The sequence below is a fragment of the Sciurus carolinensis genome, chromosome X, assembly GCF_902686445.1.
Source record: "Sciurus carolinensis chromosome X, mSciCar1.2, whole genome shotgun sequence".
NCBI lineage: Eukaryota > Metazoa > Chordata > Mammalia > Rodentia > Sciuridae > Sciurus > Sciurus carolinensis.
In genome coordinates this window covers 114,571,663-114,598,981 of record NC_062232.1, presented here as the reverse complement: position 1 = coordinate 114,598,981, position 27,319 = coordinate 114,571,663, and the positions used below count along the sequence as shown (strand labels likewise).

At 36.9% G+C, this 27,319-nt stretch overlaps 1 protein-coding gene across 1 annotated transcript in view; it reads right to left on the bottom strand.

Moving 5' to 3' along the window:
* Fhl1 (four and a half LIM domains 1) overlaps window positions 1-27,319 on the bottom strand; it is a 57,986-nt gene that overhangs the window by 14,439 nt on the left and 16,228 nt on the right. Inside the window, exon 2 of the mRNA XM_047536794.1 lies at window positions 23,219-23,291. The gene's annotated coding sequence lies outside the window, so the exon portion shown is untranslated. The remainder of the gene's footprint in view (window positions 1-23,218; window positions 23,292-27,319) is intronic.

Below are 27,319 nucleotides of genomic sequence, written 5' to 3'. Positions count from 1 at the left end.
TGGTGGTGGTGTTCGCTGCTGTGGCCCCAATACCTAAAACAAAGTGCAGCTCCCAGGAGACTTTCAAAAACCATTTGTTGTAAGAATCAAACAAAAAAAGCCAACAAATGTCAACTAAGCCTCCAAAAACATAAATGCTACTAAGAATCCTTAAGGTGGTTTGGCTACTAAACTTCAAGGAAGGCAGAAGGCTTTGACTCTGGGACAGGCCCTGGGATGGAGACCTTTATATCCACTGTCTTATCTAATAGTGCAAGTCCCTATTCACAAAGTTCCCTACTGGGCTGAGGGCTCCACACAGTGCCTGTCTTATCTTTGTGTTCCCACAGCATACAGTAGGCAAGTGCTTCATAGATAAATGAACGAATGAGTTTCCCAATTCTTATGCTCTTGGAGCAATCCAGGAAAAGTTTTTCTAGGGGATAACTGAAACTGTCATTAACTTATGGTTAGCTGGAAAATAGCATAGCAATAAACACCAGGCAGTTTCAGGCAAATATATTGCATGTCAGAGTCAAAAAATAGGCCTGGGAAAAGAGAGGAAGTGGCACTGTGCTCTCCCTCCACATCTTTCTAGCCTTTTCCTCATCCAGGCTGATTAAATTATGGCAGCGAGATTGGCCAGTTGCAACACCACCACACCCCTAAAATAAATTTACATTTTTCACTGAGGGGAAATGCTCTTATTATATGATTAACCTTTACAAAACCTAAATTTTAGATTTTGGTGAGGGAGGCATATTTTTAGGTTGGTAGAATAAATGTATTTTTAAATGCCTCTCTTATAGTGGTGTGAATAATATGCTTAGTGTGCCAAATACATTCCTTTAGGAAGTCAATTCTAGCTTCAAGCTCTTCATCAGGAGGAAGATTGTTATAGTGAGTATGGTTGTTCCTTTAGGCGTCAGATCATTTTGAAAAGTAATCACAGATAAATATGAATCTACTTTGCCTGAAATGTAAGAAAATACAAAGACAAAACAACTACTTTCAGAACACCAACTAGTCAACCATAACAATTTACTGAGTTGGGAGTTCCATCCTACAACTACATTTATTCCAGCTGAAGTTTGCAGCAGCCAGGTAACTCTACCTTCCTAAAAACTACAAAGTATGACCAGTGCCTGCTTGGACATTAGTCCCCACTCCTCCTGTCCTCAAGTCACAAAACTAGACCTTTCACAAAACCAAAAGAGAAAAGGCCATTTGTAATATAAAAATCAATTTCTCAGTAAGAATAGTTGGTAGCTTTGTCCTGTATTGAGTCACTGGTTCAGAAACCTTGATGGTTATTTAGCAGAAACCTGAATAGTCAACTGGCTTTACTGGTGTCTGAGATGATCACGTTACACATTAACAGTGTGATGTTTAATAACATCCTTGATAATCACTGTGCTGCTTTCAAAGTGCCTTTGTATACTGCTACTGGAGCTGGCCAGTCTTTAGTGAACCAATCTTGTTACAGTCTGAAGGCCACATCTCGGGTCTTCAAGTCTCTCCTATGCTAGCAAAATTAGGATGACTTTTCAGTGGGTGCTAGGCATCACAACCCCTCAGTTTGGTCTTGTATGTGATCCCGAGAATCATTTATATCAGAGTTTATCTACATATCCTCATATTCCTACTACCCATGCGTGCATTATGCCCTATCATTGGGGTCCACCTATATATGGCACTATGCCATCCATTCATTAATTGTATATGACAAACACTGAACAGATGTCCTACTATGTGCGTAAGATATTTTATACAGCCCTTACTTTCAACTGTACTAAGATGAATATACAAATGACTTCTATTCAAGGCAGAGCTTGGTGAGTATTACAGGGGAGATATAAAGTATTATCAAGGTTTATCACTAGGAGAAATCATACCAACTTTGGGTACAATCTCTTTCAAGTCAGAAAGACTTGGTGAATCGGTATCATGGCACTTTACCCTGAGGAATGGTTAAGACTGTAGCATGCAAACAATGGGGAGGGACCATTCCAAGATAAAAGTATGGTGTGAGCAAATGTGTGAGAAGAACACAGAGCTTATCAAGAAGCAGGAAGCAGTCTGCAAGTGGAGAGGTGACAGGGCATGGTGATAAGTGGTAGGAGGTAGGACCCATAGATAGAGAGGCAGGATAGCCATAGCACAGGGGCCTTTTTGCAAATGGTAAAAGGAAAGGGTGAGATCTGAGTGATGCAAGCAGTGATAAGAAGGGTAGATCCCAGAGGAAGAGTCTGGAGGCAGGGAAAGAGCCTAAAAGAGTATTGTACTTGTCCAGATTAAGATATAATGAAGGGCTGGATGAAAGGCAGTAGCCATAGGAATGGAAAAGGATGACTAGATGGAAGGGACACTATGAGACAGGACTGAAAAGACTGACTAGACACAAAGGAGAGGATGGAGCCAACAAGCTCTTGGGAGGCTGAGATTCTGGCAAGCAAGAGAAAGGGGGGGATGTGGGAGGCAGAGCCAGTGTGGGAAAGAGTAGCACTTTGGACTCCATGATGAGGTTCTTCGAAGATGTCAATAGTGAACCCCTTTAATGGGATTCGGTTGTTAGGCAGAGAGAACGCAAGACTACAGTTTGTGGGGATTCCCACACTGCAATCGGATCCTACACTCTACCTCAGAGCACCACTGGGAGGATCACACTTCAAAGTTCAAAGTGGTGCAACCATAGAGTCAAACACTACATATTCTGTGACCCACTTGGCCCACGCACATCTCAGGAATTTCTCCTTCACAGTGTGACTTATAGTCACACTTCTCCTTTATTTCCCTGTTATTAAAGACTTTTTCAAATGGTTGAAAACTTATTCAGACAATTATTGGCCATTAGTCATGGCCAGAAGCAAGAGGTTTAACAATCAAGAATGGATTTTTTGTGGATATATCAGTGGTTTCATCTGAATTTTTTTGCATTATTCTTTTCCTTTTGTCTACTACTAATAAATTATTATGCTATAATTTTTTTTTCCTCAATGTAATTTTGTCAGGCTAATAGTTCCTCAGCCAACAATTTCTCCTGAGTGACTCCAACTGCAAGATTAAAGCAGCTAGTCATGTACTATGATATGATGTGATTCAATGTTGAACTGTCCAGAGTATTTCTTGTCCTATGTACTCTTGCCAGAAAAAGTCAAGTACAGCTTCAGCCATCTCAGGTTCCTGTCAATCTTTAAGGTGGGGAGAGTACTTTTTCCTATTCACAAGTCCAATTTTGCAAAGTCACTGCTTAAATGTCACCATTCTCAGCATAACTATCAAAGAGCAAAATGAGGGAGCACCCCACTACATAAGGGGTGATTTTCTTTATGCAAGATCCAAATTAAAGTCCATAATTCTGCTTCCCCAAAGGGCCTGGGAATCTCAGAGCAAAAGCCAAAGGCATCCATGAACAGGGGAAGATCTGTTACAAATGAGATAAGACACATGAAATAAAAGACTATAAACAGCAGGGCACCTTTAAAATGCTAAGTAACCCCACTGATGATCTGTTCATTTTACAATTGACCAAGGCTGAGAAGGTTTCCATATAATATTCACTGAGGGATTAAGAATTGAAACATATGCCATGGCCTCTGTCATTTGATTTTTTGAAATGTCATTCCATGATTAGTAACAGTTTTAAATGTCTCTGGTCCCCAAAGTCTGCCCCTCCCCATGTTACCTTCAGACCCTCACACCGAGATGTAGAAAATATCCTACAGATATTTTCATGGACCTCTAATCAGAAATCATCATCAGGACAACAGTACACAAATGATTTTTAAAGTAAGCCACTATGATGAGCTCAGATATAAAAAAATAAAGGTGGCACTTAAAAGAAGAATAAAGAAAACTCAGAAAATAATTAGAAACCAGAAAACACTGTAGAAGGAAATATATAACATCTCACATCAAGTGGAAATGAACGTTTCATGAAACTGAGAAGCTGGTAGGGATAAATCTCTGTCATATTTTAGGTGTTAAAATTCTCTTCCAGTCTATTTCTACCACCCACTTGTGATATATCTGTTTTATTTCCATGTTGCCATGTGCCATGACTCAAAACACCCTTTCAATCATACTAAATCCTGGCATTCACCAAGCCCACCTGTTATGGACATTTCAAGCCTCTGAAAGATGCTTGAGGGCTAAACATTCCATGGCCCTCTTCTATAATTTACCCAGATGATTAATATCCATAACAGGAAAGAAGAGCAAATCAAATAAGCTGCCAGCCATACCTGTACTCTTAATGCTGATAACTACAACTGACTGCTTGGAGTAGAAAGAAACCATAATACTTCATGAGCCCTGCTTTCTGGTGTGAAATATTAAGACTAGTAACATATAACCTGTCTTCATTTACCAAAGGACTATGATGAATACATTACTTTACTATGCACTGTGTTTTCAAACACCAAACAGGATAGTCCTAGAATTCAAGGTCAAGGTTGAAGAAACTCATGAGTAGTTGTATGGGATTTGCTCAGCATAACATCTGAACTTAACATGTACCCAGAAGTGAGAGTGTGAACATGGTAGAAGGAAAGAAGCCCAGCAGTGATCTGGATGTTGCTCAGGAAGTCATATTTTGTTAAGACACTAGAGTGTCTTGACTAATTTGATAGCAAAAGCAATGTAGATATCTGGGGGACTGACAAAGTATAGAAGGTGAAAGTTTGCTTGGCCTCCACATGCCAATTTTCCCAAGGGCTCTTGTGTCTGCCTCAGCAACGCCCCCCCCCATCTAGACTCCACCCAAGAGTCCTCAGAGGTGGACTCAGGAGGGTGGTAGCCCATAATGATCTGTGTTGAAAAAGCAAACAAGAATAACTTCCTGTGGAAAGAGCTCTTCTGTTGTGCCAAAACAGCGCTGTTTTGCAAAATCTATGTGGTGGTACCAGAATGATCTGGATATGTGATCTGTCAATACATTAATGCACTGAAGGGTAGCTTGTCTTCCCTTCGTCAGTCTGTGCATGGTAAAAACGGAGTGTAGGTCCCTCCAATGTGGAGATTCTAGGAGGAACTGGAAATGAAGTGAACAGGTCTGTGGGTATTTCCACTTCTGTAAAGACTGCATAATGACAGAGTTGAAAATCATCTTTCAATACCATCTAGTCCAACTCTCTCATTTTGCAGATGGGAAAACTACAGCTCCAAGATGGGGAGATGACTTACTTCCCTTAGTTAGCAGCAGCTCCAAGTCTAGAACCTGAGTGTCTGTACCCTCAAGTAGCTTGCTGTCAAGCTACTTCCAATAAGGAGTCCTTTACTCATGACAATGCAAAATCTAGGAATGTGGATTATGATAAATGAAGTTCACGATCCCTTGACTTTGGTAATCATCAACAGAGGCCAATCTGGATCAGAGACTCTTAGACTAAGGGACAGTTATATGACTTGTGGATGAAACAGTGTAGATTCTCTTGTGCTACACCAAGAGTCTAGTCAGAGACCACACACTTTGGCTGAGATAACTTGGAAATAGCTGATATAGAGCTGAGAGAGACCTTCTTGTTCATTTTCAAGCAATGTGATAAACAGAATATGTGAAGTATATACCTAGTATAAGATCAGATTTGTAAAGTATAGAAAATGAAACAAAGAGTGACAGTAATTATTCAATTCAGATAAACAGATGTAGACTGGACCATAACTATTTTTAAGCTTTTTAAATTTTTAGTTGTAGATGGACACAATACCTTTATTTTATTTATTTATGTGCAGTGCTGAGGATCAAACCCAGTGCCCCGCATGTGCCAGGCAAGTGCTCTACCACTGAGCTACAATCCCAGCCCTGACAATAACTATTCTGAAGGCTTCCATGAAAGAAATTAAAAGTTCAATTGTATATAAGATTGGTTGAACAATTAGCATTTTTAATTGCAAAATAAATAAGGAATTGTATGAGATTAATATATCTGAAGTTTCAAGAGAATACAGTGTATTACAGTGTCCACCTCCTGTATGTATGACATAGACAAACTTACCTCTCTGTGTCTCCATTTGCTCATCAGTAAAATGGAGACAACAGAACCTATGTAACAGGGTCATTGCAAAGATTGGCACACAGCAAGCATTATATATTATTACTGATTGAACTGTATTCTAAAAATATAGCTGTTCCGAGTAGCAGATTCCTGCAAGTACAAATTATCTTCAAGTTTACCAGTTCACAAGAGATATGTTAAAAAGAGATAAGAACTCAAGATGTTGGCTAAGCGCCCAGCTGTAAGGACCATGGGAATAACTATAGCAGAGAGCAAACCTCAAAGTTCTAGGGACTTAAAGGAATTGGCCTCTGGCAACACAACAGCCAGCACAGAAAGATGTATAAGCAACATGGATAGAGAAGGATTTATGAAGATGATGGAGATATGGAAAGAACAAAGCTCTTTTGCTCCTCAAGGAACAGACCCAATAGGTCTAGGTCACCTGCCTGGTTTGGGGGTAGGTAAGGGCCTTCCTACCAAGAAAGGGCCCAGTTAGCCCAAGAGATGATTAGCACTTTCCTGGCTGGACTTAATAGGCTTTCCAACACAACAAAGAAGCTCTTATGAATGCTATTTAATAAGAAAGACTACATGTGCTTCACATCTTGGAGCTTAAGTTGGTCCATAAAGATCAACGATGCAAAGAGGCTTAGTTACATCCATTAGACACTCCCACCAGAATGCAGATAAATTTTGCATTATATGAGTTAATTCTGAATGAATGCCAAGGACATATGAATTTGAAAGATCCCATCTCTAGTCCTTTTTATTTGTTTATTTTTATTTTGAGACAGGGTCTTGTTAAGTTGTTGAGGGTCTCACTAATTTGCTGAGGCTGGCCTCGAGCTTGCCATTTTCCTACCTCAGCCTCCTAAATCGCTAGGATTACAGGTGTGCACCACAGTGCCAGATGATGTTCATTCTTTTATATGTTGACAGTGATTGTTAAAGCTTTCATGATTCTGACTTTACCTTACTGCTTTTTATTTCCAAACATATAATTTACGTACCCTAAAATTCACCCTTTAAAAGTGTACAATAGTTTTTCATATATTCCTAAAGTTGTACAATCATCACCACTATCTATTCAGAACATTTTCATCAACCCAAAAGAAACCCCAGTCATCTTAGCAGTCACTCCTCACTCTCCCCTCCACCCCTAGCCCAGAGCCTGGCAATCACTAATCTACTTTCTGTCTCTATGGATTGGCCTCTTCTAGACTTTTCATATAAATGGAATCATACAACATGTGGCCTTTTGTGTCTGACTTCTTTTACTTAGTATAATATTTTCAGGGATCATCCATGTTGCATCATGTACCAATACTTCATTCACTTTGGGACTGAATATTCCATGACATAGATAATATTCCATTATATAGATAGATTACATATTGTTTATCCACTTAGAAATTGACACACATGTGGGTTGTTTCTACTTTTTAGTCCTTGTGAATAATGCTACCATGAATATTTTCTTTGTTGTGTGAATTTATTTTACTTTTAAATGTTTTTTAAAAGGTACAAAACGTATATAGGGAAAAGTCTTCCTCCTCCTGCCTGTTACCATGCATCTACTTTCCCTCTACATTCATAATCAATGAAACCATGGTCTTCTTACACTTACAGAGATACAAGCATATAACAAATAGGTAGTTATTCATCTTCTTCTGTGCCTTGCTTTTTCTATTTACTGTATTGCTATTTGCATTTATTTATATTTAGAGAACTTTCTATGTCAGAACAAAAAAAAGATTTCCTTTTTAAACATATATATTATACTCATCTATATAGATATGCCACAGTTTACTTATGTGGTTCCTTGTTGACATTTAGATTTTTTTTCATCTTTTGTTATGGCAAACAATACTGTAAAGACTGTGTCTATCTTGAAGGGATGGAATGTATCATCTAAAAACACTATGCAGTTAGTTAGTTTAACCAGATTGCCTTTTGCTAACATACAAGAGGCATCAACTACACTAAAGGAATGGGAATTTTGATTTATAAGGAAAGGGAGAGTGAAAAAGGAAAAGGATGAAAAGATCTCAAGTAGATCAGGAAGAACAGCCACCAAACCTCACTGAAACGAAAGATTATTTTTGTTCTCACAGAGAAGATGCCACCTAGAAATCCCATGCCAACTAGACTAAGATTACCTTTAGCATATCCACCCAGAGAGGAAGTGGCTTTTGATTTCAAGTCTAATGCTCTTTGCACCAAACCACAATGTCTTGCCAATAAATTTAAAAACAGTAAACTTAGTAAAATGCTTATGGTGACAACATACACAACATATGCTCACATTGTACCACATCATAATAGATTAGTGGCAATAGAGAACCTACCTCTCAAAATTAAGGACAGTCAAATCTTAGTGTTCCTCAAATCTTAAAGTTAAATGGCTATATAAAGTACATGAGTTATTTGACTTTCAAATATTCATGTTGTCTTTATCTATTTTAAAAAAACGAAAGGTAGCTTTTCAGCTGGGGATTATAATGGAGTAACTTGAGCTGGGCACAAGTCCTTTTGGAGGATCAGACTGGCAACATGTCACTGATGCATACCACCAGGGAAGTGCACAGTTCTGAGTCACAGGTCTGACCTTAAAACTGCATGCTGGGAAAACAAAACAATATCCTCATTTGTTATATAAGTCTGTCAGGGATTTTCCAAGTATATCTGTGTCAGTTTTTTCAATTTACTCTGTAATGGTTCCTACTTTAAAAGGAGAAGCATACCTTGATGTCTACAGTTTCAAAAGTCAGTCTTTTCTGAAATAAGCATTTGGCTTTTTAAAGGTCACATAACTAATTGAAGCCAAGTGACCCGTAGTCTGTGGCTAATTGTCATTGATTTACCAATTTGGGTTGCACCTCCCTGTTTCTACCAAAAAAAAAAGAGAGAAAGAAATGTCATGTCACTGATACTCTCATTTCACTCAATGAACATTTTAAAGTATTAACTCTGGAAAAGGGTTGATGTTTATAAATAAGCTTTAATATGTGCAAACTATTTTTATTTCTATATAGTATAGTATTACTATTCTATATATATGATAATATAGTATGTGTGTGTGTGTGTGTACACACAGGGGATTGAACCCAAGAGTGTGCTACAACTGAGCTATATCCCCAGTTCTTTTCATTTTCATTTGAGACCAGGTCTCACTAATCTGCTGAGGCTAACCTCAAACTTTTGATCATCCTACTTCAGCCTCCTAAGTCACTGGGATTACAAATATGCACCACTATGCCCAGCTCAAACCATTTTAAAAGGAAGGAGAACAACTACTTTTCTTAGATGTCAAAATGGAGATACACTGTTATGTTGTTGTGGTACTTCTGCATGGCAAACTAGGAGTACGTAAGAAAGGCAAATCTAGTTACTTTTAATTATCTTCAAACTGCCTCATTTAATGTCACGAATAAATGCTAAACCCTATATAAATTATCATATTGGCCCAGGAAATGTTCAAAGAAGAGATTAATTCAGAAGTTGTGAAATAGGGTATTTAATTTTCAAATACTTTTAGAGAGTTCAAAATCAATTAAAAATTTACTTCATAGAATTAAATTGAGATAACAGTATAAAGGTTAATTTTAAGCTTTCATTTAATGAAAAGAACAGTGAATTTTTGTTGAATTTATTGTGTTGTATGTAACTCAAGGAAAGAGTACTAGACTTGGAATCAAACACCTCAGATGTAATCTCTGACTACTGAGTTGATTAGCCAAATTAATTTTCTTTCCTTCTCTATGAAAAGGGGATATCAACATTTGTCCTGCTTTCCCTGTAGAATTGGTCTTTCTCAGTAAAGAAGTTTATTTAGCTCACATTTTAGAGACTAGGAAGCCAAAGAGCACAGTCCTGACATCTTTCAAAGAACTTCTTGAATCATAACGTGATGAGGGGCATCACATGGTGAGACAAAGAAAGGGAGTTGGACAGAGCTTTTTTTTTTTTAAACAGTATGACTCCCATGATATTAATTCACAATATCTAATCATTTCTAGAAGTCCTACCTCTCAACAATTTAGCTATTAAAGTATGAGTTTGAGGGACGCATTCAAGCCACACCAGTTCTGAATAAATATTAGTTCTCTTTCCTTCCCTTCCTATCATTTTGTGTTCTAGAGAATTGTTAAAAAAAATTCAGAGCATTAAAATTATACATAGTAGTACAGAACTGTTTTAGGAACAAAATTGAATGATGTGTTCAAATACTGTATGAATTGAAAAGTAATGTAAAATATTTATAAAAGGAAAAATATAAATACACATATTTATATTTTTGTACCTATGGTTTTGTACCTATGTATCTTCTCATTTTTCAGGTGAACTTAATTTTTCATGACTCACACAATTTCTACAATAAGTACACACACATTTCTCATACACCATAAAACCTAGAGGCAGATCACTGTGAAAAGACTGACAATCTATGTGACACAGATTCTCTCTCTTACATGTTAGTCCAAACTTTTAAGCATATAGAATTTAGAAAATAATAATATGGATATTTTAGTTTTACTTAGAGCCAAGCCACTTAATCCTCTTGTATATAGTTAATATGGAATCCTCTGCAAAGGCACAAGTAGTTGGGAACAAATGTATAATAAGCAAGCTCCACATAATCTTTGGTCTTTGCTTTGATCTAAAAATCAAAAGCATACTACTGTGCATATTTGAATGGGGTATTTTTAGTTGCTTTAAGTAACTGACATGGTTCATCCTTCATTCTTTACAAAGAAAATAACTTGGAAAGCCATCAACAAAAGAAAAATTTCAGCCAAGATTGGTTATAAGACTTTCACTTGGGAAAAAGTAAATAAAATAAGGAACACTTTGACTTCTGTTGTTTAAGGGCTGGAACTTCAGTGACAACTTGAAGAAGTGAGTTAATCCCTTTGTAACCCAGCCAGGACAGGATTTATTTTCCTACTGTTATGATGGTAACTTAGAACACACAGGACAACAATATCAAATATCAATTCCCTCCAGAGTAGTAACTTTCTAAATGTAGTAATTAGTGATTCGTCAAGATTATCATTCAGCATACAAATAAATACTTTCTACATAGTAATTTGAACTTCAGTGCCACTTTTATATCGAGTCCTCAAATGCTATCAAATGTAAACTAGGAACTGTTTTCATGAAATAAGATTACAGGTGTTATAGATGGATAAACTGAGACATTAAAAGATTAAGTGTCTTGCCTGAAGAGAAGGGGGCAAGGACAAACTAAGAATAGAAGCTCAAGTACTGTCACCTGTCCTAAGCATAAATCTAGAAAACTTTCCACCTTCCTACTAGCCATAAGTGTGATCAATTTTTTTATATATTTAAACATGTGCTTAGCAGTTAAGAAAATTAATCTTCTCAATCTGGGAAAATATCAAATCAAGGGTGGTACTGTATGAACTATGGAATATAAAGTATTCCTATACAAAATAATTTTTTCAAATAAAATTAAATCTGATTTGAAAGCTTAATGTTCATATCTAAATCTTAATAAAATAATTCATTAATGAACTGTTAACAAAAACTAGATATCGTTTTAAACTCAACTCTTACACTATATACAGTAAATCAGTTTTACTATGGGTGATTGTGAAACATTCACAGGACAAGTTGGTCACAATCTAAGATAAAAGAGTAAGTCAATGGTAGACAAATCAACAACTCTGCAACCCAAGTTTCTTCCCAGACCAAAGTGCACGTTATTCCATCATTCCAAGCAGTTTTCATGGGCTTTAAAGGGTCACGTGCTTGTTTGGAGGGTTGGTAAGTTTTTTATAACTCCTATATGTAACTTTTTAAAAATTCATGCTCTACTGACACATCTAAAATGTATGTAATTGCCAAGTTCCCCCCACCTAATGTCCGTCCCAAAGATCTTCTGTCCTTTTTGTTTTTATACATTAAGTTTTCATGGAGCATCCGGAGATTGGGAACATAGAAGAATTCTGTTTCTATGCAAGCAACAGCAGCTGGAACTGAAGTGGAAAGTAGATGATTATCCCCTATAGGGAGTATGAAAAACTGCTTGGAAATGCTTTTAAGGGATCTCCTGCCAGCTAACTCAAGAGTGCTAGTGAAGATTTCCAGAAGGAAATACACCCAGCCAACCCCCTGGGCCAAGGGAGACTGTTTGGACACAGTTCTGGTGACTGAGAATAAAGGGAACAACAACTCAGCTTTGCAAGAACATAGGGAGTGTTTTCCACATAAATAGGGGCAAAAGTCTCACACTGGAACCTTTTATCTCCATCCCCATTCTCTCTCTGTTCAAATTGTTTTAATAATTTGCACTTAACACCTTGACACCAGGGTTGGGACTAAATCCAGCACAGACCAATTTATCCTTTGGTTAACTGTTCCTCTGCCTTCCAAATGCAATAGTGTTTGTGGGAGGGAACAACACAACGTTTACAACTCTTTTAAAGATGATCTTACCTCTCTATTAAGAACTGGAAGCTATTTGGCTTCTGCCTCTGATGAAAATAAAATTTACAAGCATACTCCATCTTATTAGGGGCCAACAATGTCCAAGTCACACAAAAGTTCAGATTTTAAAATACAACGGTATTTTTTCCAACTCCATGCCAGAATTCCAGAAAACCTGTTACTTTTAAAATAAGGCTCCTAATTGTTTCCTAGTAAAACTGGGACATTTATTTTATATGTTCTTTCACAGCATCTATGCCAGTTTAGGCACATTAGTGTAATATTCAAAAAGCTAGACTTGAAGTATATAAAATATATGAAGTTAAGTGGTAAGATTTCTTCTACATTCACTTTGCAATACATCCCAAAGTAACATGGACTGGTGTATGGATAGATATGTGGTAAAACAAGTAGAGTAAAATGCTGTTAATGGAAAACTATGGATGGATGTACAGGTGGTCACTGAAAAACCATTTCAGCTTTGAACATCTTCATAATAAAATAATGTTAGGAGGAAACAATATATAGATTAAAAAAAATCTTGAAAAATCAACTGCAGCTACACGCAAGCAGTTATTTACTTCTAAAAGGTATTTATGACCCCAGGCACAGAACATGGTACAATCTGAGCTGGGTGTGGTGGCAGACACCAATAATTCCAGCAACTCAGGAAGCTGAGGCAGGAGGATCACAAGTTTGAGGCCAGCCTCAGCAACTTAGTGAAATGTCAAAGCAAAAAATAAAAATAAAAATATATAAAAGGAATGGGGATGTATCTGAGTGGTAAAGCACCTGAGTTCAGTCCCCTGTACAGAAACAAACAAAAAATTAACATGGGATAATCTGTAGTGAAGGAATCGGGTAAGTACAACTGCCTCCAAATGCAATGAAGCTATCAAACTCATCTGAAGGTTTCTCGGGGATAATCAAGAAAGCCCTGAAAAAACTCCACAATGAACTGAAATATTGCATGCATGCATTTTCAGAAATGTCTTGAGCAGTTTGTTTTCCTAAATTCCCTAATCCATTTCCACAACCTCATCTGAGGGATGATACTGTAGCCAGCCTCCAGCTTCTTAACCATCTTTCCCCTTTTAGGGTCGTTTCAAGTTTAAAGGATATACTCATCTGTTTCCAGATTCCTAAAGGTACTAGAAAAGAAATATCTAAATATAACAGATGGATAAGTGCTCATGGTAACTGGAAACCCAAATGTAACTTCAGCCTTCATAGGCCAATGTCTTAACACCCATGGCTTTAGTGTAATGGCCCGCTGTAGACCTTTTGTCTTTATTCCTCCAAAAGAAATATTACCCTGACTTTGATGGATGACAGAAAAGTGCTATTCAAAATTTTATTTTAGGTTGACATTAATAACCTTTTACTTATTTTAAAGTCAATCAGTAAATATTCTCCAGGATGTTAAAATTGACTGTACAGCACAGATGAATGTGTCTGTCATTTTTATTAGTTTTTAAATAGTTCAGTTCACTTTTAAAATCAAATTCAAACACTGGTGAAACCTCTGAAACACATCTATGAATTCTAGGTTTCCATAAAATATAATGCAAAAAGCACTAGACTAGAAGGACTCTTTTTTTACTCTTGTGCTTATTTGATCTATGACCTTTGAGTAACATTAAACAGACACTAAACCCTCTCTAGACTTCAGAGACTAAAGCAGTATCAAGCTGGTAACTTCCTGATTCTGAATCTGTCCACTCCCCTGCCCAGAGTATCTAAGTCTATTCCCATCCTTATAGTGCCATTGCCCTACTATCCTCAACCCCGATTCTCTAGTTTCATGCATATAAATAAGACCTTCAACTGTATTTCCTAGGTTAACCTTCCAAGTTTCAACAGTATAAATAATGCAATCAGTGATGTAGGGAGAAAGGGGCAGCAATATGTATGTTTGTATACCTGCCTGTAATAAGAAACAAATGGAAACTCCCCAGAGTCTGGAAATGGAGTATATTTCACATTCAAGTTAGCACCTCTTCTTGGCCACTACCAAAATAAATGTCAGGATCTCAGCAAATCTGGTAATACCTCTAAGAACATCAAAATCAAGGCCACATGAACATATTCAACCCAAATTGTTTAGAGGTGAAGTGGATAGATGCCTGGGATTCATGGGATGAATCCAAAAAGTTCAGAAAGATTAATGGATCAATAGATATGTAATTAAATAAATAAAGTGTTTAATTGTAGAATATGTAGGAATATGAGTGTTCACTGCATAATTTTAACTTTAATGTCTGAAACGCTTAATAAAATGTTGGGAAAAAAGTGATGCCATGCTATAATGAGGTAGGAAAGACTCCATTTGGGGAAGTTCTCCAATGATATCAGGATTTGGACTATTAAAGCAACAGGGAGTCAAAGATTCTGGGGTTATTGTATGCAATTCCAGGTAATGCTATGGCTTGTGATATATTCAATTCCTTTCTTTCAATTTATTGTATCTCTACTCTAGTCAATGCCTACTAAGCCTCTGGCACTAATAAATGATATAGAAGAACTAAGAGGAAATATGAGGATTCTTGCTCCCCAGGATCTTTCTGTTTCCTGGGGGAAAGCAGAGTACTATTTAAGATAGTAACCTCAATCAAATCCTTTATTTTTTATTTTTTAGATTGTTCAAGTAGGAAAAATGGGAATCATCCTGGAGAGGGTCAAAAGAGTCAGATCAAGATCCTATGTAAAGTTTTGGGGACTGACAGTACAGAGGGCATAACTGGGGAAATGGGTTAAAAATACTGGCACATGTTGTACTGTCACCCAGTTCAATCCAATCACATGAGTGCAATGCAAACAGTAGAACTTCCCCTCTCCAATTACTCAGTGGCACATACCCTGACAACTATGTAAACAAACCCTCACCATCATCCACAAAAAAGGCTGTATTGGTTCAGGGAAAGAAACTCATGGAATACCTTAAGTACATTACCAACTCACAGCTTTAAAGAGTGTATATTTAAAGAAATAGTCATATCACATACACACATCCCATGGTTTAAGAGATGTCCACAGACTTGACAAATTGCTTAGATTTTTACCAAACTACCTGTGGATCATTGCTTTTCTCCTCAGGTGAGAAGAACTGCTAAAGAAACTATTTATCCAGTAATTGGATATTCTCAGTGAAAATGCTCTACAAAGTGGGAAGTCTATCTGGCTGATAGGAAAAGAAAATGAGGTTACTCTAAAGACATTTTTATGTACTTCACCCAATTCTATTTACATTGATTTGAGCTCTAGTGCTGTTTACACATAATTCAAGTATTAACAATGAAAGAAATAATAAAATACACAAATTATAGCAATTATTAGCACAGTTCTCCACTCTGAATTTCAACATATGATATAAAAAGCTGATAGGATAATAATAATGATGACAGTTATGATGATGATAAAAGTGCTATTCATCCTCAAGCATTATTAAGGGCTATAGACCTTAAGAGTGATTTCTGTAAAATGCTTTGACCTAAGCTATACCTTTACCAGCCATGACAAAATTTATAATTTACCTATGATCTTAACTTAATAAATTTTCTAAGTTCATGGTTATAAGACATGTAAGTCAAAGTTTCAAACCAGAAATTAAGGAGCATCCAACATTCATCTCATAAGTGTGGCTCTCTCTTACAAGTGAGCATCTGTTGTTGGCTTCTCAAGTCTTTGGGCTATTAATAGAAGAGGTGATGATGGGCATGATCTTAAAACAACTTCCACATTCACTGTGCTTTTATTACGTTCATAATCTTGGTAAACACATTAGGTATCCACAAGTTCCTATTGTACCTGAACTGAACTTGATGACAGTTCTTAATATTTTATGCTTCGGGAGTAAGGATAGGACACAAGTCGTTTCCCTTGTCACAGCCTTTGTGCAATCCTTATTAATTGCTTTCTGATTCCTTGGTTTTGGTCTTAAGAAATATTCACATATATGAGTTTCTTCCTAAAAAAAGTGAAAGGTCTTACAAATAGATAAATTATCCATAAGTAAAGTGACAGTATGCACTAGCCTTAAAAGAATTCTGACTTGATTTTGAATAAATACCTTTTTAAGTCTCAGACACTATATAGGAGAGAATAAAAAGTACTCTGTGATCAGACACACTAACTACATCTAAGATGGTTTGACTTTAGCTACCTTAGAAATCAGATATGTGCGTCTCCATTTAACATCAATTAGGTATAGATGAAATACTACATTTGAATTTCAGTGTCTAAGTCAGACTACTTGCGTGAGAATTCTCGTCAAATTCAACCTTTATTGTGAAAAATTTCCATGGCAGAGTTTAGTACATTTAAACTCTGACATGTCATCTGAACATTGATACAAATGCAAATATATTATCCCATAATGCATATAAAGGAGATTCTTTCCAAAAGTAAAAAAAAAATGTAATATCCAATGTTCCCATTGAGTTACTATCCTTACAAAAGTTCTCTTATAGAAAGTTCTCATAGTTCATTCACATTAACAATACTTTATTTCACAGAAAAAAAATTTCCTTAGGACATTAATGATGCTGTGTATATGTGCAGCACACACACATGTGTGCACCTGTGTGTGTGTTTTTTTAGCTTTCCTTACAAGTGCAATGTGTAATCTGATCAAAGACTGTGTAAGAATCAAAGTCTCTGGAGATTCCATTTTTCATGAGTCTAGTTGGGACCCCTTTTATAAATCAGGCAGTTTCTCTCTTCAAGTGAAAATTAATTCCTTTTAAATCAGAGGCTGGGAAAATTTAGGAGATGTTACAAGAGGTCAAAATTAAGTCCATTAAATCCCAGACCCACATTTAGTCACTATAGAGACAGGGGAGATAAATAAACCAGTAACCTTAACAAATGTGCTGCACCTTTGCCAGGCATATCTCTGACTTACCATTATTTTTACTTAAGTATCTCTCAGTCCAAACATAACTGACTCTGAAGACTACAAAACCAAACAGAACTAGGCCCAAAAGAAATATGAATGCTCATTCAGGCAAAGGGCAAGAAAGAGAGTCAAGAGCTACCCCCCTTAGCAATGTGCTCTCTGTTCTCCTTGAAAAATGATTGCAACATGAAGCTCCAGAGGCAATGACATATGGGGAAAATATGCGGTGCCAAAGCCAGAGGAAACCATGTCAAAAAAGAAAAACAGACGTGAAGTAACTGACCTAATTAAAAAAGAAAAGTATACTTAAAGCAGGGAAACAAGTACCTCTGAAACAGGGAGTACAGCTGAAAGGGAGTGGCCGCTGTGAGAAGGCTTACAACTTGAAAGTGAATTTCTATGCCTCATCTGAAGGAAATCAGAAGATAAGAAGGACCTTACCCTCAAATTGTAGATTCATTAAGATTCTCCTTCATGGGACTGAGCACTTGCCCGGCATGTGTGAGGCACTGGGTTTAATTCTCAGCACCACATAAAAATAAATAAATAAAATAAAGGTCCATCAACAACTAAAAAATAATTTAAAAAATTCTCCTTCATTATACACTGGACCTTTAGATATGAAGACTCATTCCCTGGCATTGCTACACATCAGTTAAAAGTTCTGAAGCAAACATTTGCACTTTGTCATGTGGGACAGCAAGGTGCCTCTCTGCCAACGACAAAAAAAAAAAAAAAAAAAAAACAGAAAAAAAGAGAAATGGGAAGTTTAGGGTGATGGAAAAAATAAACAAGAAACAGTACCATTGAAACTCCATGTTTAGGCTCTGGGCAGGAGTCCTCATCAGGTACTTACTAAGCACCTACTGTGTGATAAGCAGGAACATGCTACTTGTGATATGGAGTTGTAAGTAGCAAAAGTAGAAGATTCTCAGCCTTTAAGTGAACACAAATTTATGGTAAAATATATAAACAGCATAAATAAAACCTCAAAGTGATACTTACATTTTTATCTATGTGCCTTCTAGTTCTTGTCCATATGTACATGTCACTTTGCAAAGTTATAATCACAGCATATACACAATTTTGCATCCTGTGTTTTTCACTAAGGTTCTATTAAACACATTCTTTCATATTGCTATGTAAGCATCAAAATTATAACTTTTAACAAATTCATGGAATTCTACTGCATAGATGTGTCACAATTTACTTAATCAAAATACTTGTTGAGTAAATGAACCATTTCTCTGTTGGACATTTACATTTGTTCTAATTTTTTTTATCCTTGCAAATAACACTGTGATGAATACTTATATCACATTTTTTCTTCTTTGTTTGGGACAACTATTTCGTAGAATACATTTCTCAAAATAGGATTACTGGATTAAAAAGTACCAATCTGGGACTTTGGCCATATATTGCCAAATAATGTTTTAAAAGGCTTTTTTTCCAACCTATAAATCTATCAGCAACAATTATATGTCTATCTCAAATAACCACATTAGCATCGAGTTTTCTTTGTGTTTTTGTTGATTCAACTGGTGAAAAGTGTACCTTATTGATATTTGAGTATACTTTGTCTTTACGTCCAGTGAGGCTATCGCTTTTTCCAGGCATTTATTTTTGTGATGTAATATGAATGTTTTTTTACCCATCTACCTCCTGGAGAATTCATTCAACCAATGGTTACGGAGCATCTACCTCATACTAGGCCTGTGTATGCCTTTCTTACTATCTATAGGAGTTCTGTACATAATAAAGAACTTAATTATATTTTCATATGTGCAGCTAATTTTTCATGGCACACTTTCCTTTCATTTTAATTAATACTTTTTCATGATAAGAGTTATATATATTTGACTGTGTTGATTTACTCCTAGCTGACTTTTTCTATCATTGTACAGCTTACAACAACATTATTATATATCCAGAGTTAATAATAATTCTATTTGCTGTGGCCTTTTTATAAGCTAAGAGCTCCATAAATACATTGCCTATAATAAAAAGTTCTAATCTCTACTTCATGATTCTTGAACTTTAATGTATCTAGCTTCTTTACTAGAAACACATAATTTAGAACAAAATAGTCAAATAAAACTGATTTATCTTCTACATATACCATATTGTATTCAACTTAATTGATTTTTCACCTACTTTGCTACAGCTAGAAGTGAACCCAAGTTTATCTAGGAAGATAGAACCCCATATCACCTTGTTAAGATTGCCCTCTCTTTCTCAGGTCAAAGAAAAAGTCACTACCTGTTTTTCCTTTGGATTGTTAAAGGGTACCCAAATAGAGGCAGACCCTCATACTAGCAGCAATATAAATCTAACTTTCTGTGGCACTGCAGAATCTCGGCCCTACTCCAGACCTGCTGCATCAGAATTTTTACATTACAATTAGAGAAGTACTGAGGGAATCCCCAGGAATCTTCTAGAATGAGCAAAAACACCCATACCTGCTGATGCTCCCTCTCTTAATCAGAAAGGTATTCCTTCCTTGAAATGCTTACATTCAAATCTTTTAAAGCACCCCCTTATAATGAACATCACTCAACACTGTGCACCTGAAAATCAACAAGATGATCTTCCAAGAGAAAGAAGGAACTTTTGTCTGCAACCTCAATTTCGTCTATACCCGGGGCTGAAAATTCACATGCCTGCATGAGTAAAACATTCCAATTATGACAACTGACCCTTGTCCTTAGTGTTAGGGAGACTGTAAAGAATGTTGGAGACTGTGGCAAACCCCAGATTGTGCTACATTTAAGGAACAGAAGCAACTTGGCTCCAGCCTCATACAGTCAAACAGGAATGCAGACTCAATACTGCCAGATCTTCTGATACTGAGAAGTTGAAAAATCTGAATTTTTAAAAATACAAAATCTCTCAATTTTTAACTTCTGGCAATTCGCTTGAAATTTTAAAAGAACACCTCGGTGTGCCAGATCCAGCCCACCAGTTTGAGACCTTGGCTCTAGATTGATGATTTCCAAATTGTTTAAGCCTGTGTAACCCATCTGTGCCGATCTGCATGCTTACTACCAGTCCTCCAGGAAGAGAGGTCATATCAATATAAATGGCATACACAAAATCACCATGACTACTGTCTTTTAAAATGTAGTGCTTTGTGAATATTAAAAACTGCCAAATCAATAATGAAAATGACCATATGTCAGTGATACAAATATTTCCTAGATGTGAAATACGTGTCTAATTAATCAACAATATTGTCATTACTACAGTACAAATACAGAATACTCATATTTAGCCCAGCTCATGTATGTGTTAAGAATTATGCTGTGTTCAAGTCTGTGTTCCAAATACTTCCATAAACTAAAAGGCAGCCAAATGGGAAAATCTGAAGTTTCTGAAACAAAGTTTATCTAAGATAAATGCTGTTAAACCTAAAACAGGACACACAATTATTTTAAAAATATATCTCCCTGTGGAAACTGCAAAGTTCACTTTCCCAAGCTGTTCAATTATTCCAAACAAACTAAAAGAATAGAGTGTGAAAGGCACAGTTTACATTTATGTTCACTTGGGGCATACAGATCCCAGGCACAGCTGCATCCCCAATCATCACTACATACTTTGTTATTTGTACATGCTTATAATAATTGAGATGGTATAAATCACAGGCTTAAAGAGCAGAGTAGAAATGGGGACTTTAATATTGGGCAATGTAATGAAGAAAAACTCAAAAGCAATTCTCAGTTTCCTTATCTGCTAAAGGGATAATAATGTAAGGATACCCCATACTGGAAGAAATATCAAATCCAAAAAGTATTATGATTCTATGTATTTCTGTCACCAGGAAACAGAATTTAACAATCCATTTAAGTGACTCATCTGAGAAACTTGTTGCTCTAAAAGAACACCCAAAAGATACCTAATTTTGGTCAGAGCAAAGATGTCATTGAGGAATAGTTGGTATTAGAAAACCACTTCAACTACATGTAGAAAAACTTCAATTAAAGTGCTCCATCTTAAGAACATAGCCTTGGACACATATATCCAAGTTTTCTACTGATGAAGCCTATCAAAGTCACAGATTGCTGTGGAATTCCTAAGGGCAAACAACAAATGTGAATTGCCAGATTCCACCTGGCTGGTACTTCCAACTAAGCTGATGGGAGGATGTTTTACTTAAAGAAACTAGTTTCTATTTCTGTGGGATGATAAAACGTAAGAGTTGTGAAGTTACACAGTTAAATTTCTGCTCTTTAGAGCACTGTAGGATTCTTCAGGGGAAGGGTGACAGAATCACAGACTCCTGCTTGAGTCAAAGCAGTTCTGCTTTGGTTTTCTTTATTGGGGTTAGTGCTAAGATTTTTTTTGGACGATAGGTTTCTATGATGTTTTTTAAGTTTAGAAACACTGTGCTGGGTAAACAGCCATTTATGAATGAGAGATATGACAAGTTTCAGAGGCGAGGATGAAGAGTCCACCTTGATTTTTACTATCAGCCAGCCACATTAAAGGCCCAGACCCTTGGAAGGACTTCCCACTACCACCAGAACTGAAAAAACAAAATGGGGAAAATTCAGATTAAGCATATCTCAGAATTTGCCCTGTTTTTCAATATTTCAGGTTTAATATATTTGGGCATTTGAATAGATATACAGGTTGAGTATCTCTAATCTGAAAATCTAAAAATCTGAAATCCTCCCAAAATCAAAACCTTTTTGAGCATCACCCTGATACCACAAGGGGAAAATTTCACACCTAATTTCATGTGATGTAGGTCAGTCAAACTATAGGTGTAGTAAAAATATTATGAAAAATTACCTTCAGGCCATGTGAATATGGTATATATAAAACATTAATTAATTTTATGTTTAGACTTTTGTCGCATCCCCAAGGTATCTCAAATACTCCAAAATCTGAAATCTGAAAACACTCTGGTCCAAAGCTTTTCAGATAAGTGATAATCTGTATTTTACAATCTGAGATGGATTCTGCCAGTAGACATAACAAAGGCAACCTAGCGAACATCTAATGTATCTACACTGAATGACTGGCTGCATGGGGAAAGGGGAGTGGAAAAGGCAAAAATACAGCAATCTCTTGATGGATGAAACTAGAAATCCTGACTGGTACAGTGTAGGCAAATATTACATCCCCTCTTATAAATGCATGGAACCTGGGGCACAAAAACCGAACAACTATTCTTGCATTGTGCCTCGATGAGCCAGCCATCTTTTAGATTTCCCTTCTTCTGGATCATCACAGAATATAAGCAAGCCACTGAGGCTACAAGGAGAGGATAGAGAATACCTAGCCAACATATGGCAAATCAAAGTTCTGGGCAATTGGGGCTGTTCAAATAATGCAGCAGGGCTGCTCTGAACTTCTGGGCAATTTTTTTTTCAATTTGCTGGTGCATGTCAATGTGACCTGCCAGAAGCACTCTTTGGTGTTTCTATCACCAGATTTTGCAGTGGCAGTCCCGCACCTTGCCTCTTTCTACCAGGGCAGAAATATTTCTGATGGTTGATACAGTCAGCACAAGCTTTTCTGGTCTCCATTCGTGGTCTCCTTCCTCCCATTCTGGTATTTGCTCCATGTAGCTTTCCTGCTCCCTACTGTTCATGCTGTATATGAGCAGGTCTTTATTTTCCAAACTAACCTTCTAACAGTTCTGTTGTGCCTACCACTCTCATTTTTTATGCCCCCAAGTTCAAAGAAAATGAGATTTTCCCTTGAAAAGGCATTCCCCAGAGAGCTAATATTTAGGGTAAGCAGTGATACTGGTTGGGCCAATTAAAATAAACCTCTTAAACCTCCTGTACAAATAAAGCTCTTCGTGCAATGCCACTCCTAACACCACAAATTGGAAGGTTGGAGATAAGCATAAGAATCTGTGGCAATTAGTAAAACTTACCTCACACTGGATGCGTGGAGAACAAGATGTAATCAGCAAAGGCTGGATACCGTTGGGAACAGCTCCCACTTGCCTAAGTTAGGGAAAAAATGAGAAGAGACAAAGTTACCTTTTTAGAAGAAAAAAGTCAAAAATTAAAAAAAAAATAAAGTCAACTTCCTCTGAAATGGTTCATGGTAACACATTCTACTTTGTATTTACAACCCTTAGAGTTAGCAGAAAACTGCCAAGATGTTCTGCATATTTCTCCAAATGTCTGTTTATCATATAACATTAGCACTGGCAGTGGATCTGGCTCCCTCATTATCAAGCTGTATTAGCTCAAACACTCAGCATTGTTAGGGGAGTGAGCTCATGGCCTATTTCAGTTTTAAATTAACATTTGGCAATCACCCGGGTAATCAAAACAAATGACTCAGTCGTTTAGAATAGATTTATTAGTTGAGCCTTTTTTTTCTCTTTTAACATCTTTAGAATATTTTGCCACAGGAGGGCTCTGATCCAGCTAGAATGTAGAACACAAGTCACCAGAGGAATATTTAGAGGTGTTGCCATGGAGACAAGGTGCTGTGTGACCACTGAAGTTATCTCCAATCAACAAAAGGATTAGGATACAGGCTAGTGGGCAGGCTCATCCCAGTGCGGATGGCTCTACAGTACTAGGAAACAGGTGTGCCCTGGGTTGTTCCCATCTCTGACACAAATACAGTCCACCATGACATGCTGCCCAAAGGCCCATACGCATCACTACTTTATGCCTTGCACTGCCTTGTGATCAAAATCCAAGGAAAAGACACTTCCCTGACAGCAGGACCCATCTGTTTTTTCACTGTTCTGTCCTCACGCCCAGAACAGTACCTGGCACACAGGAGGCTCTCAACAAGTATCCATGGGAATAGGGCAAACATAAACCAAAGATTTTTAACCAGGCTTGAAGTCCCCCACCACCTCACACCAACCGTTTCCAGGCTGATTATCAAACAGTTCAGTAGCTACAGATTTAAACAATTTAATATACTGGACAATAAAGAGCTGGTTCCATTCAATAGGCTAAAGGGTTTTTCTGTTTTAACATATCTTAATGATAACTGTCATAGTTAAAAATTACTCTTCTGAACTCAAAATTCCCACAAAATTGTTAACTATAGGGACATGGTTCTTGTTGCCAGGTGAAGAGCCCAGTGGAAGGCAAATTTGTGCTGATAGTGATTAGCTAACATTCAAAACCATTCATTAAAGAGAATGTTTAAAAGTGACTGAACTCAGAAGAACACCTTCTAGTCCTCTTCCCACCTATACTTAGGTAGAGAAAATATTTTCATATTCTATCATGTAAGTAGGCATTATTTGTTTCATGTTACATCTCATTTCATCTACAGGACTTTAAGTTTTTTGGTGGCAGGGACATAGATCTTTCTTTTCTACCTTCTAGTACTCAGCAAGGAATGTACATACAAAAAGCCCTGCTCAGTCTCCTGTCCCATCACTCACACTCCACTCATATGGAACTCACTGTTTCTAGAAGCTGCCACACCCTTTCAAGTAGCTGCAATAGGGATGCAGCATGGCACAGCTGTTCAGCCTGGGTGCCAGAGTCACACTGCCTAGGTTCAAACACTGGTCCCAACTTGTATCACCTGCCAAACCTCTATGAGCATCATAATGGTAACCTACCTCACAGTGGCAAAGAGGTAAGTAAGTGCATGAGAGGCCCTTGGCAGTGCCTCCTACAAAAAAAGTACTCACTGAATATTAGATATATAATTACTGGTACTCACTGAGTATTAGATATATAATTATTACTACTAGTTTAGCAGGCAAAGTATCAAAATGCTATCAAACTTAGATAATAATTTCATATGCTTCTACAAACACTTGGCACCCAACTAGAACTACAAACGTGAATCCCTCCCATTCTAGTCTTAGTATCCTATTTCAGCTTACTCTTCTGGAATTGATTTTTCCTGGGGATGGATACAGTTCTTACTGGGCTCTACTTGAAGGAATCTGGTTCTCTGCTTAAAGAACCACACAACTTCCTTCCTAAGATCTCAACCCTGCCAATGCCTTCCCTGCCTTCTCTCTCTGCTCCCCAACTCTACAAGTTCTGGTTTGAAGTTGGGGCTACAGGTAGAGAAGGGGCAGTGAAGTTGTCTTCCAGTAACAGACCAGGACTCTGGCTATCCCTTTCAGAGGAGGTCCTTGCATCTCATGTTCCCTGACACCCTCCAGAGGGCAGAAGAGGGAAAGATCCAAAGGCTGAGGTGGCAAGGCTGTCAAACTAGGGTCCAACTTAGACCCTTGCTAGGGCAGACTTCCATTGCACAGTTCGTGGTTTCCCCATGAAGAATGAGTCCACAAAGAAGGACAAAAACCTACAATGAGATCTGAATTGCACTTGTGTCTCTGTATCATTTTACTGTCTATACTAACATTAGTTAGGGTTGTGAAGATGAAGAAACTCATGGTAGGTATATTTGTGTATACTTTTTAATCTGTAGTACACAACCATGGTTCTGACCAGACATAATACAAACTGTGTTGATAACATTGCACAAGTCAAAAAATAAAAACAGAAAGGCAGTCAAATACATTGGGCAAAATGTGAAGGCAGCAAAGTAATCCAAAATAAAACCCAAACACTTTAGGATCAGTCATGCTTTAAAATAAATCATGTTAATCTTATTCCACCCTGACAGAACTAATAAGTGAAATTAGAGAAACCATTTATATTATTCCAGCATAAGCCAGTAGCTACTTCCAGTAACCAGTCAAGCTTAAATGATCCCCAATCACCAATCAATTGGGTGACTCATATGGAAAAATAAAATCAAAACAACAGCTGTTTGAGTGAACTTTAAAGACCAGTTGAATCAATCAAAATGGATGAGTCCCACAGATTCCTTGTCTCCTCTAGATTCTTTGAATGTGATTCCCATGGCAACCATTCCCTAATCAGGTCCTTCAGAATATTTTCTCCCACCTAAGAAATCAAAGAATCGGTGAACCCCAGACATCTTCTTAATTAGGTATACTTGTGTTGGTAACAGTCAGCTCAGACTTCTCATTTATCCCATTTTTATTCATTTACCTTATTTGATCTACTACGGGAGTCAGAAACACTGGCACATGCATCATTAAAATCACACTTTCAATGTTAGCATAAAATGCAATAATAAATACAGATGAGATGGTCACATTCCCTTTAGCAGAAGAACTGACAAACTGGTTCTCATTTAGCTAAATAATTTTTTCAAAATAAATGGTTGAGGTGAAAGATGCCCCATTTAAAAAAAATACTGTAAATGGACAGAATACCTTTATTTTGTTTGTTTATTTTTATGTGGTGCTGAGGATTGAACCCAGTGTCTCTTGTGTGCTAGGCAAGCGCTCTATCACTGAGCCACAACCACAGCCCAAGATGCCCCATTTTTAATAATTCCAACACAATCTAGATCTGCAACACTATCAAATCTTTAACAACTTATTAGTTAGTAAACAAAAATCAAAAGGATACTATTACCACTTACAGAAATAAAATAAAGTACAATTTTGTGCCTTTATATTAAGATAATTTATTCCACACAATTTTCTATGCTTATTTTATATGGCATACTCACAATATTCTTCATAATTTGAAGACAGGTTTCATCCTCATCTAGTTTGGGAAAAGAAGGTTATATTTTTAAAAGGTATCTACTAGGTATACTACATGTTTAAAGTTGTGATTAGTCCAATATTTTTCCAAGGATTTTTGCAGTTCCTTAAGAAAACTAAAATGTGCACAGATTTGCCATACTTAGTGTAATGAGCCATTTTTCACTTTGCACTGGAATATATGTAATCTTTTAAAATACTGAATCTGCTTTTACAGATTTTCAAACTATAAAATAAGAAGTGTCTCTCCTTCTGGACGTGGCATAACCTATAAACTAACAAAAGGTTAGCCGTGCCTCCACCATTCCACAGATAAATACTAAGGGACTCTGTTCATGGGCCATTTCCAGATGCAAACAAAAAGAATTTATTACTCATAATAGAGGAATAAGTAAAATATATTTGCTTATTTTTTGCCTAACATATTGAAACCGTAAGAATACT